This window comes from Myiozetetes cayanensis, unplaced genomic scaffold, assembly GCF_022539395.1.
Source record: "Myiozetetes cayanensis isolate MyiCay16 unplaced genomic scaffold, myiCay2020 scf21, whole genome shotgun sequence".
Classification (NCBI taxonomy): domain Eukaryota; kingdom Metazoa; phylum Chordata; class Aves; order Passeriformes; family Tyrannidae; genus Myiozetetes; species Myiozetetes cayanensis.
Genome location: NW_026087423.1, coordinates 1220376 through 1233713, shown reverse-complemented (window position 1 = coordinate 1233713; position 13338 = coordinate 1220376). Strand labels below are relative to the sequence as shown.

The following is a 13338-nucleotide window of genomic DNA, read 5'->3' as shown; positions in this document are numbered from 1 at the left end:
GTGTGCCAGTGCGTGACACTGCACGTGTGTGTGCCAGTGCGTGTGACACTGCACGTGTGTGTGACTGTGCATGTGACACTGCACATGGGTGTGCTCCAGTGCGTGACACTGCACGTGTGTGTGCCAGTGCGTGTGACACTGCACCTGTGTGTGCCAGTGCGTGTGACAGTCTGTACGTGTGTGTGCCAGTGCGTGTGACACTGCACATGGGTGTGACTGTACATGTGTGTGCTGGGGTGTGACACACTGAGCACATGGGTTTGCCAGCGTGCCTGGCTCCGTGTGCCCACCCGTGTGCTGAGGTGCACGGTGCTGTGCATGTGTGTGTGCCCCTGTGTGGCTCTGTGCACGTGTGTTTGCTGGTCTGCACAGCTCTGTGCACGCACCTGTGGCAGTTTGCACAGTTCTGTGAGCACGTGTTTGCCGGTGTGCACACGTGTGTGCCAGTGGGTGTGACCCTGCACATGTGTGTGCTGGTGTGCACAGCTCTGCTCATGTGTGTGCTGATGTACACAGTGCTGTACACTTGTATGTGCCACTATGTGTGGCTCTGTGCACGTGGGTGTGCTGGCATGCACAGCTCTGTGCACACGTGTGTGCTGAGGTGCGTGGTACCATGTCCATAGTGGATGTCCCACTCTGCATGGTTCTGTGTACACGTGGTTTGCACAGCGCTGTGTGCACACGTGTGCCGAGGTGCACGGTGCTGTGCACACATCTCTGTGTGCACGTGTGACAGTGCACAGCTCTGTGTGCACACACGTGTGCCGAGGTGCACAGTGCTGTGCACTGCACATCCCAACTGATGTGTAAGGTGCTGTGCACAGGTGTGTGCTGGTGTGCGCAGCTCTGTGAGCACGCGTGTGTTGATGTGCACACAAGTGTTGTGGGAAGGCTCTGCATGTGCAAGCAGGTCTTGTGCACGTGTGCATTGACACAGACTCCACATATGTGAGTCTGTGCACAGCTCTGCGTGTGTGTGCCACGTGTGTGCTGGTGTGCACAGCTCTGGGTCAGGCAGGTACAGGTGTGCACACAGGCTCTGTGCAGGTACCTGTGTGTGTGTGTGTGTGTGTGTGTGTGTGCAGCTGTGTGCCCCGGCTCCATATGTGTCCCCGTGTGCACACACAGGCTGGGAGCGCTCAGGGACGTGGCTGTGGATACAGGACTCGGTGCATCCAGCTGCTGTCCCGCCTGGGGAAACAGAACTGTCTGTGTGTGTGTGTGTGTCTGTGTGTGTGTGTGTGCATATGTGTGTGTGTGTTCACACGTGTGTGTGTCATTCCTGAGCTCTGCTGGCTGGAGTGGACCCTGGCTGTGTGTACACACTGTTCTCATGGCCGAACAGGATGCCCAGGACAGGGCGTGTGCGTGTCCCCTCCCCTGTCCCCATCCCCACCGTGTCGTGACAATCCCACAGGGCTGCCAGTGGTGCTGCCAGGGTCACCTTTGTCCCAACTGTGCCCTTCCAGTCCCCACAGCTCCGGCCCTGTCCCCATCCCTCCCAGCGTGCCGAGGCAGGCACAGACTGGTATCCGTGGCAGAGATGGCGAGAGCCCAGCCGAGGGGACAGGGACAGCCCAGACCGCCCACCATCGCTCCAGGGCGGTGCCAGGCTGAGGCGTGGGGCGGTGCTGGGCTGTGGCACAGCACACTGACCACGGCAAAGGGACAGCCCTGCGTGTGCTCTGGCACCGCCGGGGGCCGTGGGGGCCATTGCCACGCTCGTGTCTCCGCGCCGGGGCCGAAGGACCCAGCTCCGATTGCACTTGTCCCAAAATAAAGCTCTATTTTTGTCGTACACCACCCTCGGCTCGCGGTGATCTCCTGCCCGAGAGGGAAGGAAGGGAGGAACCACCAAGTGCAGGGGTGGGAAACAGGCATGGAAATGGCTCGGGATGTCCCTGTGGCCGCTGTGTCTGAGGGCTCTGTGCTCCAGTGCAGGGACGGGCGGGGTTTGGCAGCCCCAGGGCTGGCACTGGGACCCCCCAGAGAGAGGTGTGGTGACACCGAGAGGAGTCACTGACCGCATGTCCGGGGCTGGTCCTACTGGGAGCCTCGCCCTGCCCGGCACAGCACTGGAGCATCCTGCTCTCTGAGTCATAGAATCATGGAATATCCTGAAGTTGGAAGGGACCCACAAGGATCATCGCATCCAACTCCTGGCCCTGCTCAGCACAGCCCCAGCAGTCACACCAGTCCGGCCCCTCCAGCGCGGTGACTCACCCACCGCACAAGCACAGCCCTTTTCCCCTGGAAAATCCCTGCTCGCTCCCGCCCTCTTTCCCAAACCGATTTGTTTCCATTATCAGGGCAGGAGTTTTGAGCCCACTTCCAGCAGCACCTGGGGAACGGCTCCTTCCCAGCACGCAGTGAAGGGAGGGCAGCTCTCCGGGGTGTGCCGGAGTGCCACGGCCGGTGCCACCTTTGGCAGGTGCTCCAGGTGTGGCTGGGGTGGTGTCCATCCCAAAAAGGACACAAAGGGCCCCCAGTTATCAGCCAACAGCTCCCGTGCTGGCCAGGAACCTGTTTACTTTCTGGGCTCACATTCCAGAGGCTTTTCCATTGCAGGGAGTGTTGGAAGCCCTTCTGGTTTTCTGGGAGGAGTGGGACCTGCAAACCAGCCACCTGTGGCATCACTGGCTCAGGAGCCCTTCCCCAGGCAATTCCTGCCCATGCCAGCCCCTGGACTCATTTGCTGGCACTGGGTCTGCCCAGATCCTGACTCCATCCACAGCTTTGCCTTTTCCACCCTGGATTCAGCACCTGGTGCTCCTGGTGCCCTACTGCTCCAGGGAGCTGGGCTGGGCATGGGGGTCCCTTGGGCAGCATTCCTGGTGGGACTGGGAGTTGTGCTGCCCACGGAGGGCCTGGCAGTGGCAGGAGGGCTGGCCAGGTGAGGTGACCCTCTCTGCGGGTTTTTCGGGCTGTGATCTCAGCCCGGTGTCATCCCTGTGCTCCGGCCCCAGGAAGGATTGGGTTTCCCACCGGCAGCAGCTGCCCATGTGCTGAGTCTGGCACTGCTCTGGCCAAGCTGGATGAGAGAAAGGCATCCCAGCCCTGGGGGCTTTGTGGAAGGGGAGCAGATGGGGCACCTTTGTGGAGAGCAGCCCCTGGCATGGGGCAGGAGCAGCCCAGCAGGGAATGCTGGGCACAGTCCTCACATGGGCATGGGGAGGGGGACAGCTGGAGGAATGTGTCAGCAGGGTGTCAGCAGGAATGGTGGCACCTCCGTATGCTTGGAGGTGCTGGCTGGCAAGGAATCATGGAATCCCAGGATGGTTTGGCTTGGAAGGGATCTTAAAGCCCGTCCAGTCCCCCTCTCCTGCCACGGGCAGGGACACCTTCCTCTGTCCCAGGTTGCTCCAAGCCCCCTCCAACCTGGCCTTGGACACTTCCAGGGATCCAGGGGCAGCCACAGCTTCTCTGGGCAACCTGGGCCAGGGCCTGCCCACCCTCACAGGGAAGAATTCCTTCCCAATATCCCATCTATCCCTGCCCTTTGGCAGTGGGAAGCCATTCCCTGTGTCCTGTCCCTCCATGCCTTGTCCCACGTCCCTCCCAGCAATGAGTTCCAGGTGAAGCGTGGAAGTCTTCGGTGGGAGAAATTAAAGTGTATGCAATGGGACAGTGTAGTGATGAGAACCAGCCAGGCAGTTTCTTCTGGATCTGCTGCTAAACCACTGCTGAACCTTCCTTGGAGGCAGCGATGGAATGTGCTGGGATGCTGCTGTGAGCCCTTGGTGCAGGAGCAGCGTGTGCCCTGCAGGGGAGAGGAAATCCAGGTGGATTTACTGTGTGCCTGGGAGCACAGGATGGAAATTATCTCTGTTTCAGGACAGGGATTAACTGCTGCCTGTTGGGAGCTCACTGCATTGGCAGGGCAGGATTTGGGATCTGCAGTGGGAGGCAGCAGGGACAAACACTTGCTAAGCTGGGGAGCCTGAGCCAGGAAATAATATCCTTCTGGGATATGCTGGGCTGTGCTCTTAAACCACCCACATCACAGTCCTAAAACTGTGTCAGGGACTGTTGTGGCTCCAGAGATGAAATTATGCCAAAGCCTCTCTTAGGGTGGATGGAAGATTGCATTGTTCCTGGCAGGACAGCCCAGCTCAGGGGGTACAGAGATCTGAGGATGCTTGAAGCAGCTCAAGCCCAGCTGGAGACCAGGAGATGGACAGGATGAGCCTTCCAGCACCACATTCTCTGCTCCAGCACCCACAAAAGCTCTCCAGAATTTTCCCTTAACCATTTTGAGGCAGAGGGGCTTCACTGGTGTCTTCACTGCTCACTCTCTATGTCCCAGGCTCCTCCCCCACGTTGAACAGGCTGTTGGCTGAGTCGCCAAATTTCTGGAGGATGAAATCAAAGCAGTTTGAAGACATTTTTAAAGTCATAGAATCAGAGAATCATGGAATTGTTAAGGTTGGAAAAGCCCTTCAAGACCATTGAGTCCAAATGTTCTCCCAGCACTGCCAATGCCACCACTGAGCCATGTCCCCAGGTGCCACATCCACACAGCTTTGAAAGCCTTTCAGGGATGGGGACTCCAGCCCTGCCCTGGGCAGCTGTGCCAGGGCTGGACAGCCCTTCCAGTGAACAAATTTTCCCAATATTGAACCTGAGCCTCCCCTGGCACAGTCTAAGGCTGTTTTCTCTTGTTTCCTGGGAGTAGAGCCCGACCCCCCACCTGGCCCTACCCCCTCACCTCAGGGGCTGTGGGACCCCCTCAAGCTGAAACCAGAATGAACAGATGGTTTGGTGTCAGTGATGCCAGAGTGTGCCCAGACGAGGCTTCTAGTTCACAGTGACACGATGACTTGGTGCAAGGATTCCCACTGACAGTGCACTTCCTTGGATTGCTCCTATCCTGGCTTCCCAGCCCACCAGGGAATGGGGCTCTTCATGAGCAGCTCACCCAAGTCATAGAATGATGGAATGGTTTGTTTGGGTTGGAAGGGACCTTAAAGGTTGTCTCATTGCAATGCTCTGCCATGGGCAGGGACATTAACCATGGATCTCCCAAGGGAGGCCAAGGCATCTCCTGAAAAAGAATTTGGGCAATCAGGCTGGGGAAAGAAATGGTCAGGACATCTTTGGCTCTCTCCCAGTCAGAGATGCTGGAGCCTGTGCTCTCCATTCCCTCTCTGGAATGCAGCAGATGACGGGACTCTGGGTTGCTGTCTCAAAACTCAAAGCTCTGTCCCAGTAAGGAAAAACAAGTGCTGGTGACACTCCAAGTATCCTGACTCACAGCAAGTTGCTGTCCTGCCTCAGCAGCACAGTTTGTTCTGGAATAAAACAACACTCCCCGAGCACGTGGTGGTCTCAGAGACCCTGTCAGGGACCCAGAACAAGTGAGAAGTGAAAACTGTGCTGATTTTATTTATAGCAAAATTCTGCACTCGCTGGTGTATCTCAATCCCCCTGCACTTCCAGCAGCACAGACTTCAAGCTCCAACCCCTCAGAGGAGTTTATCTTCAGTGCTCTGGCGTGGATCTGGAAGAACTGCTGCTGGTTTTCCCTGGATTTCCTGCCAAGAGGTCACAGCAGTTTGTTGGACTCGGAGCAGCAGCGTTACCCTTCCTTCATTTCCATCAACCCGGGTGCCATCCCTGCTGGAGAGCTGAGCCTCCAGAGCCTGCTGGTGCTGAAGTTTGTGCTGGTCGTGTCCCTGCTCCAGGAGCTGCTGTTGGGCTCTATCAGGGGATGGCAGGATTTGATCCCAGAGAAAACCAACCAAGCCCTGGGCTGATCCCCCAGCGTGGGCAGCAGGACAGGGGGGATTGTGCCCCTCTGCCCCCTCAGGTGAGACCCCCCCTGCTCCAGGAGCTGCCTCCAGCCCTGGGGAACAGCACAGGGAGGACGTGGAGCTGCTGGAGAGAGGCCAGAGGAGGCCACAGAGATGATTAGAGGGATGGAGCAGCACTCCTATGTGGAAATGCTGGGAGAATTGGGATTGTTCAGCCTGGAAAAGAGAAAGCTTCAGGGTGACCTTATTGTGACCTGAAGGAGCCTCCAAGAGAGATGGACAGAGAGTATTGACAAGGGCCTGGAGTGACAAGACAAGTAGGAATGACTTCAAACTGAAGGAAAGTAGGTTTAGATGGGATATTGGGAAGAAATTCTTCCCTATGAGGGGGGGGAGGCCCTGGCACAGGTTGCCCAGTGAAGCTGTAGCTGCCCCTGGATCCCTGGAAGTGTCCGGGGCCAGGATGGACAGGGCTTGGAGCAACCTGGGCTAGTGGAAGGTGTCCCTGCCCATGGCAGGGGGTGGCACTGGATGGGCTGTAAGATCCTTCCCACCCAACCCATTCCATGGCTGTGGTTCTATGACTCTGTGCCCATCAGGGACAGGGAGTGATGCTCCCTCAGGCCACGCAACCCGTGGGGACCTGCTCACCCTGTGTGTCCCCACGCTGTGGATCCCGGGTGCCCTGGAGCCCGACAGCTGGAGATGCAGGGGCTGGGGGTGTCCAGCACAGGGACACACGGGTGCTCCACGTGGGGACAGAGGGAGGTCAGCACCGCCAGGCAGCCGTTGATGCTGGTGCTGGCCCGGTGGGTGCCCGTGTCACCGTGGCAACCACCCCGCCGGGGACAGCGGGCCATGGAGGAGCAGGGCGGGACACGGCCTCGCCTCACCTTCTTCCCACCACCCCAGAGCCGGCGGTTCGAGGGGCCCCGGTGCGGGGCTGGGGCACCCTCACACTGTCCTGGGGCTGGGGGACCCTCATGTGGGACTGGGGGACCCTCACCCTGGGCTGGGGGACCCTCGCACTGGGCTGGGGGACTCCCACAGTGGTCTGGGGGACCCTCATGTGGGACTGGGGGACCCTTGCACTGGGCTGGGGGACCCCCACACTGAGCTGGGGCACCCTCACACTCAGGGGCTGTGAGCAGGTCTGTGGGTGTGGCTGAGCCCCCCACTGCACCCCCCGCTCTCTGACACGAAGCCCCTTCTCACCCAGAGCAGCCCTGGGGACTGGGACCTTGACCCAGACAGTGTCCTGCCCGTCTCCCCTGGCCATGACCAGCTGCTCCTGGAGGAGAAGGTGAGGGTCTCCTCTCCCCCTGACCCCTCCAGGCCCTGCTGGTGCTGCCCCCTGGAATAGGGATTTGTGGCCCCCTCTGGCACAAAGGGGCCTTTAGGTCTTCAGTGTCAGGATGGGGGTGCCAAGGCTCCCTGCAAGGGTCAGGAGGAGGCAGCTGCTGGATTTGGGCCACCTTTGACATGAATGGTTGAGCCACCATCCTGACCTCTGGACACAGCTGCCTTATCCTATCTCCAAGTCAGCTGTGGTTTTGGAATAAGCTACAGGCATTGTTTGCCATGGGCTTAACCTGCACTCAGATGTTGTTCCTAAGATATCTTGGGAGAAAGTAATTGGATATTGGGAAGAAGTTGTTCCCTGTGAGGGTGGTGAGCCACTGGCCCAGGTTGCCCAGAGAAGCTGTGGCTGCCCCTGGATCTCTGGAAGTGTCCAAGGCCAGGTTGGATGGGGCTTGGAGCAACCTGGGCTAGTGGAAGGTGTTCCTGCCCATGGCAGGGGATGGGAGGAGATGAGTTTTAAGGTCCCTTCCAAGCCAAACAATTCTGGGATTCTGTGATTACACATATTGGGGCTTTTTGCTTGGCCATACTGAGGGATGTGGTGGGATGTGTCTCTTCCCAAAGACAAGCATCACTTTGGAATCCTTTATTTCATGGTAGGACAGTGGCTATCAGGTCTTACGTTTGCTCTCACAAAGGTAAAACAATTTGAAGAGGCCAAAAAGAAGACTAAAAGTCTCCACAAACAGCTACAGCAGCAGTTTTTGAAAGACCAGGAGAGAAAGGCGGCGTGGAAGAAGAAGGCGGAGGAACAGTTTAAAAAATCCCTGGAAGTGTTCGATCGCAGGAGTGGGAAGGCACCCGCTCGTCCCGCCCGTTCTCTGCCGGCGGCTGAAGCGAAGCCCAAGAAACCGGCGGCTGCTGCCGACAAAAAGAAGACCAAGAGACGCGTCTAGAGAGCTCCTCCTGCAGGCTGTGCCCCGGCTCCGGCCGCGGCTTCCAGCCTGATGGATTTTTAGGAAGTTACCGCTCCCGCTAAAGCAATAAATCAGCGCAATCCCTCCCTCTGCCTGGTGTTGCTGCCCTCGTAAATCCGTGAGGATGTGGTGGTTGGAGAGCCCCGGGGCGGGCACGGAGCAGCGGCAGCTGCGGGAGTGAAACACCTCTCCAAAGGCTGCTTTCCTTTAGGGAGTGGGAAAGGGATGTGAAAGGGATGGAGTTTTTCCTGGCTCGTGCCTTGAGGGTGGTTGGGCACTGAACTACCCCAGGCCCCGAGGCTGCCAGAGCTCAGGGAGTGTTTGGACTCCCCTCTCAGGGACAGGGTGGGATTATTGGGGTGTCTGTGCAGGGCCAGGGGTTGGACTGGATGCTCCTTGTGGGTCCCTTCCAACTCAGGAGATCCCACAATTCCATGGCCTGGTTTTCCAGTTCCCATCACAACGCTGGGGTTTCATAACATAAATCTTTTCTGCTTGAAATGAAGCTGTTCATTTTTTATGCTTCCCAGTGGCCTTGAGGGAAAAATTGGATCTTGGAAGATTGCTGTCACATGCTCAATCAAGTTTTTCTTCACTGGATTGAAAAATGCTCAGTACCTTCAAGCTGTGTCCCTCAGCTGGAATTCTGAAGAGAAATCTCATGACTGATGGGAAAGGCATAGCTCGGACTTCAGGAGAGCACGGGCAAGTCACACTCTAGTGCTCAAAAACTGGGAGCCATCAGGCCTTGACAATGAATTCTTCATTTACTGTAAGACTATTTTTTTAAAAGAAATAAAATTTTTCCCTAACCTCTCCACAGACATGATTCAGGTGCTGGAAGGCTCTGAAAATACTTAATAGAAAACAAGGGTTCGGCACCTAAGTTGGCTTCAAACCACAGGTCTGTCAAGTCTTGCTTTTCCTGAGTATTTAAGGCACCTTCTTGTTGTCTGTCCTCCTCCCAGCTGGGATAAATCTGCCCTGCACATTGTCCTCTCCATGGACAGGCCCTTCCTTCCTGACCTCAGCTTTTGCCTGCTGGGTTTGTCCAGGAAAATGGGGATCTGCTGTTCACCACAATGATCTTTAAGGTCCCTTCCAGCCCAAACCATTCTGTGATTCACTGTGACAGCTGCTGGACAGGACAGCCAGGGAACATCTCTGTTGTGCTGGCACCAGTGACAGGATGGTGCCCATCTACACCAGTTTCTGAGCAGCACTGAAAGCCAAGCAGAGATGTGTTGAGGTGAACGATAACAAAATGCCAACAAACATATCCTGCCACAAGTTTTTAGAGAGGAGCTGGAGGTTGTCACTCAGGGGTGACCTGTACTGGCCGCCTCTGGGGTTTTCCTTGTGGGAAGATGCCGTGAGAAAAGGACTGGGTCAAAACCAAGTGAGAGAGTGGATTTGGTGGCCATTCATGTGTTACCACACAGGGCTTCAGCTGTTGTTCCAACACTGCTCTGCTCAGGCAGCCAAAAGCCCACCAGGGTTCCCCAGCCCACCTATTCCCTTCCAGCCCCCACCAGCCTGACCTGCCCTCCTTGGCCTTTGGACTCTTTTGTACTTATCCAGCCTCCACAGCATCCTGGAGCAGAGTCTTGGTGTTTAAGGATGGAATGTGAAAAAATAGCACCCTTAGGTTGTTGTAAACCTACAGTGTGGGCAGATTCACTGCATGCCCCCACTTCTTGTGCTACAAGAAGCAGAGAGTGGCTGCTCTTCCCTTGTCTCCCCATTTTCTGATTCCAGAGTCCTTGGCTTTGTCCCCCCATCCATCAACCTCTCAACTCGGGTGGGTTCAGGTTGGCTCTGCTGTGCAGCTCATTCCCATTGCTATGGTAACAACTGCATCCATCCATCCATCCATCCATCCATCCATCCATCCATCCATCCATCCATCCATCCACCCATCCATCCATCCACCCATCCATCCATCCTCCAAAAGGCACCCTGAGCACCACGGGGGGCCCCATGTGGTTCCTGGGATGCAGCAGCACCCTGAAGGGAACAGGGACGTGTCCTCCCCTTGCCATGGAAGCAGAGGGGCTGTGGGGCTCTAACAGTGCTCCTCTGTGTGGAGCTTATAGAGCTCAGCCCCTCTGGGCCCCTCCCTGTCCTCCTGTGCTGGGAGAAGCCAGTCCCCAGTTTCTGCAGCTCCCCAGCTGAGTGCTGTCCTTGATCCCAGTGTTCCCACGGCAGGAGTCAGCCCTGGCACGCAGCAGCCCCTCTGGGTACAAAGCCCCAGGCCAGGGGTGCTGCCTGACCCCCTTTGCCCTGCCCTCACCACCTCCCCAGCCCCGTGGCCTGGAAGCCCCTGGAGCTCTTGGAGCTGAATTGTTCCCCAGAGCAGGCTGTGGGTGTGGGCAGGGCCCTGGACCTGGCTCTGCAAGTGCTGGGTCTCTGGGCTGATTCAGCCCTGGGTGTTCCCACTCGGCAGAGCAAGGAAGCAGCTGGAATTTGCCTGGGAGACTGGAGGCTGTGACTTAAATAGAACCACAGAATCACAGAATCTTTAAGGCTGGGAAATCCCTTTGAGATCATCGAGTCCAACTGTTCCCTCAGCACTGCCAAGGCCATCACTGACTATGTCCCCAAGTGCCACATCCACATGGCTTTGAAATCCCTCCAGGGATGGGGACTCCACCCCTGCCCTGGGCAGCTGTTCCAATGACTGACCACCCTTTCAGTGAAGAAACTTTCCCCAATATCCAACCTAAACCTCCCCTGGCACAGCTTGAGGCCATTCCCTCTCCTCCTGTCCCTGTTCCCTGGGAGCAGAGCCCGACCCCCCCAGGCTCCCCCCTCCTGTCAGGGAGTTGCAGAGCCAGAAGGTCCCCCCTGAGCCTCCTTTTCTCCAGGCTGAGCCCCCCCAGCTCCCTCAGCCGCTCCTGCTGCTCCAGCCCCTTCCCAGCTCCGTTCCCTTCCCTGGACACGCTCCAGCCCTTCAATGTCTTTCTTGCCGTAAGGGGCTGAAAATTTAATTCAGGATTCGAGGTTTGGCCTGACCAAACTTACACACTCTGGTCTCAGTGCCCTGACATCCAGGGAGATTTTCCTTTCCCAGAGCTGCCCACAGCTGGCTGCAGAGATGCTTCTGCCTGAGCCCATGTCCCTCTATGTCCCTCTGCACTCCTGTTCCTGCCACCCAGCTCCAGCCTGGTGCTCCCACACCCAGCCCAGCACCTCCAGCCCTCCCGCCTTCCCCCTTTTGGGTTTGTTTGCTCAGAGCTTACACTAAAATTCCACTGCACTCGCCTCTTCAGCAAGTTCTGTACTGCAGGGACTCCTTGGATTCTCTGTGCCCTTCCTGAGCCTTTCTCACAGGCTCTGGGGGCCCAGGGAAGGGCAGAATCCTTCCCAACTGCTCACTATGCAGATGAAAACACGTCACCCCACTGATGCACAACACGGGAATGAGTGAACAGCACCTGGAGCTGCAGGTGGAATGTGGTCAGGGATCAGTCAGCCCTGTGGATTCCTCCAGGGCTTAGTGTGATGTCAGAGCTCCACATTCCCAGCAGAGCACGAGGCAAGGCTGCAGCCAGAGGACGGTGGCAGGAGGGGACTGTCCCTGCAGTGACAGGTTGTGGTGCTGTTGGCTGCAGCAAGGCTTCATTGTGTGCTTCTGCTCTTTCCCCACAATTGCACAATTGGTTTAAATCATCCCCTCCCTGCTGTCCCTTCCCATGTCCCACGCACGGGTGGCAGCAGGAACAGGGAATTTTTGGGGCAAACCAAGGTGGGCTTGATCAGGGCCTTTCAAGCTGGTTGGGTCCCACCCTCTGTGCTTCCCTTTGTCACAGAGGAGCAGGATCCAGCACCTGGAGAGGGGTTTGGATGGTGGGGGAAAGCCCAGCTGGGCCAGGGAGGTCTCTGGTGCTCACAAGGCCCTCGTGTGAGAACAAAGCCAGACTCCAACCATGGGGGACGGTGTGCCCGGGCTGTACCTGCACCAGAGTCCCCTGGCTCTCCCTTCCTTGCTCAGGTATGTCCCACATAATCTGGATTCTTGGGCACCTCTGGCTCCGGGTAGTGATGCAGTCTGGTGGCTTTGGGTGCAGGGAATTGTTTGAGGATGGATCTGAGGTTTTCCTACATCCTGGATGAGGTGGGATTGACGCAAGTTCGCTGATGTTTCACCCAGCTCCCAAATCGACCTGTTTTCCTTCCTGACTCAAGAGCTGCTGCTGGCCTGGAGTGGTGTGTGAAGCTGCAGGACGAGTCAGGCTGCTCTGGACTTGTGTCATCACCTCCATCTCTGCCTGCAGCATGGGAATGTCTGTAATTACCCTGATCCAGGAGGGAGCAGCAGTGATCCACAGTCTTCCCTACTTCAGAGGAGGTTTGGATGCAACCCACGGCTCTGCCCTTTTCCTCCTCTCTTCCTGTGCATCCCAAGGACTTGCTGTCCCTCTGAGCAGGCTGTGTGCACCAGGACACAGGGGACTGGTAAAAGTCACTGGGCAACTGATCCCATCTCCAGGTCGTGGCTGTAAAGGTATCCAAGTCTACAGTTCTTGGAGAGCAGTGGCCCATTTCAAGCTAAGCAATCAGGACACTCCTCAGTTTTGCAAAGAAAAAGACATTCTTTTCATGATGGATTTAATTGCCAAAATGTCTTCAGGGCATGTGGCCTCTTGCACACAGGGTGAAAGACCCTGTTTTGGGACAAGAACAGGACAATGACCTCAAGCTGTGCCAGGGGAGGTTTAGGTTGGATATTAGGGAAAATATCTTCACCGAAAGGTCTGTCAAGCCCAGGGCAGTGGTGGAGTCCTCATCCCTGGAGGGATTTAAAAGCCATGTGCATGTGGCACTTGGGGACATGGGTCAGTGGTGGCCTTGGCAGTGCTGGGGGATGGTTGGACTCGATGGTCCCAGAGGGACCTTAATGATTCTGTGATTCTGTGTCCAGCCCAGCACCCCAGAGCCAGCACAGGCCTGCTCTGATCCACGGTCCTGATTGGTTTGGGAAGGCACAGACCTGGGCAAGCCCAGCCCCTCCCTGGGTGTCCTCTCATCCATCCTCACCAGTGCCAGGCCATAAACCCCAGCAGTGGTCCCACTGCATCTCCCATCACCAGACCCTCGTTTGCTTTGTGTAGGTATCATGGGTTACAGTTAACAATTTGTGACGTGCTGGAGCAGTGGCACAGTCCCCAGCACTGCAGTTTTACTCACGGGTTCTGACACACCATGCCAAAATAAAGGGAATGCTCAGGCCAGGGAAGGCTGAACCCTGGGACAAGGCTCCCTGGCGGCTCCTGCCCCAAGGACACAGCTGCCATCACCGG

The 13338-nt window shown here is 57.0% G+C and overlaps 1 long non-coding RNA gene across 1 annotated transcript; it reads left to right on the top strand.

Moving 5' to 3' along the window:
- Positions 1 to 4: 4 nt before the first annotated feature.
- LOC126641525 (uncharacterized) lies at positions 5 to 1806 on the top strand. The gene is made up of 2 exons (XR_007629265.1): positions 5 to 696; positions 773 to 1806. It is a non-coding gene; the product is annotated as an uncharacterized LOC126641525 (long non-coding RNA).
- The last annotated feature ends 11532 nt before the right edge of the window (positions 1807 to 13338 follow it).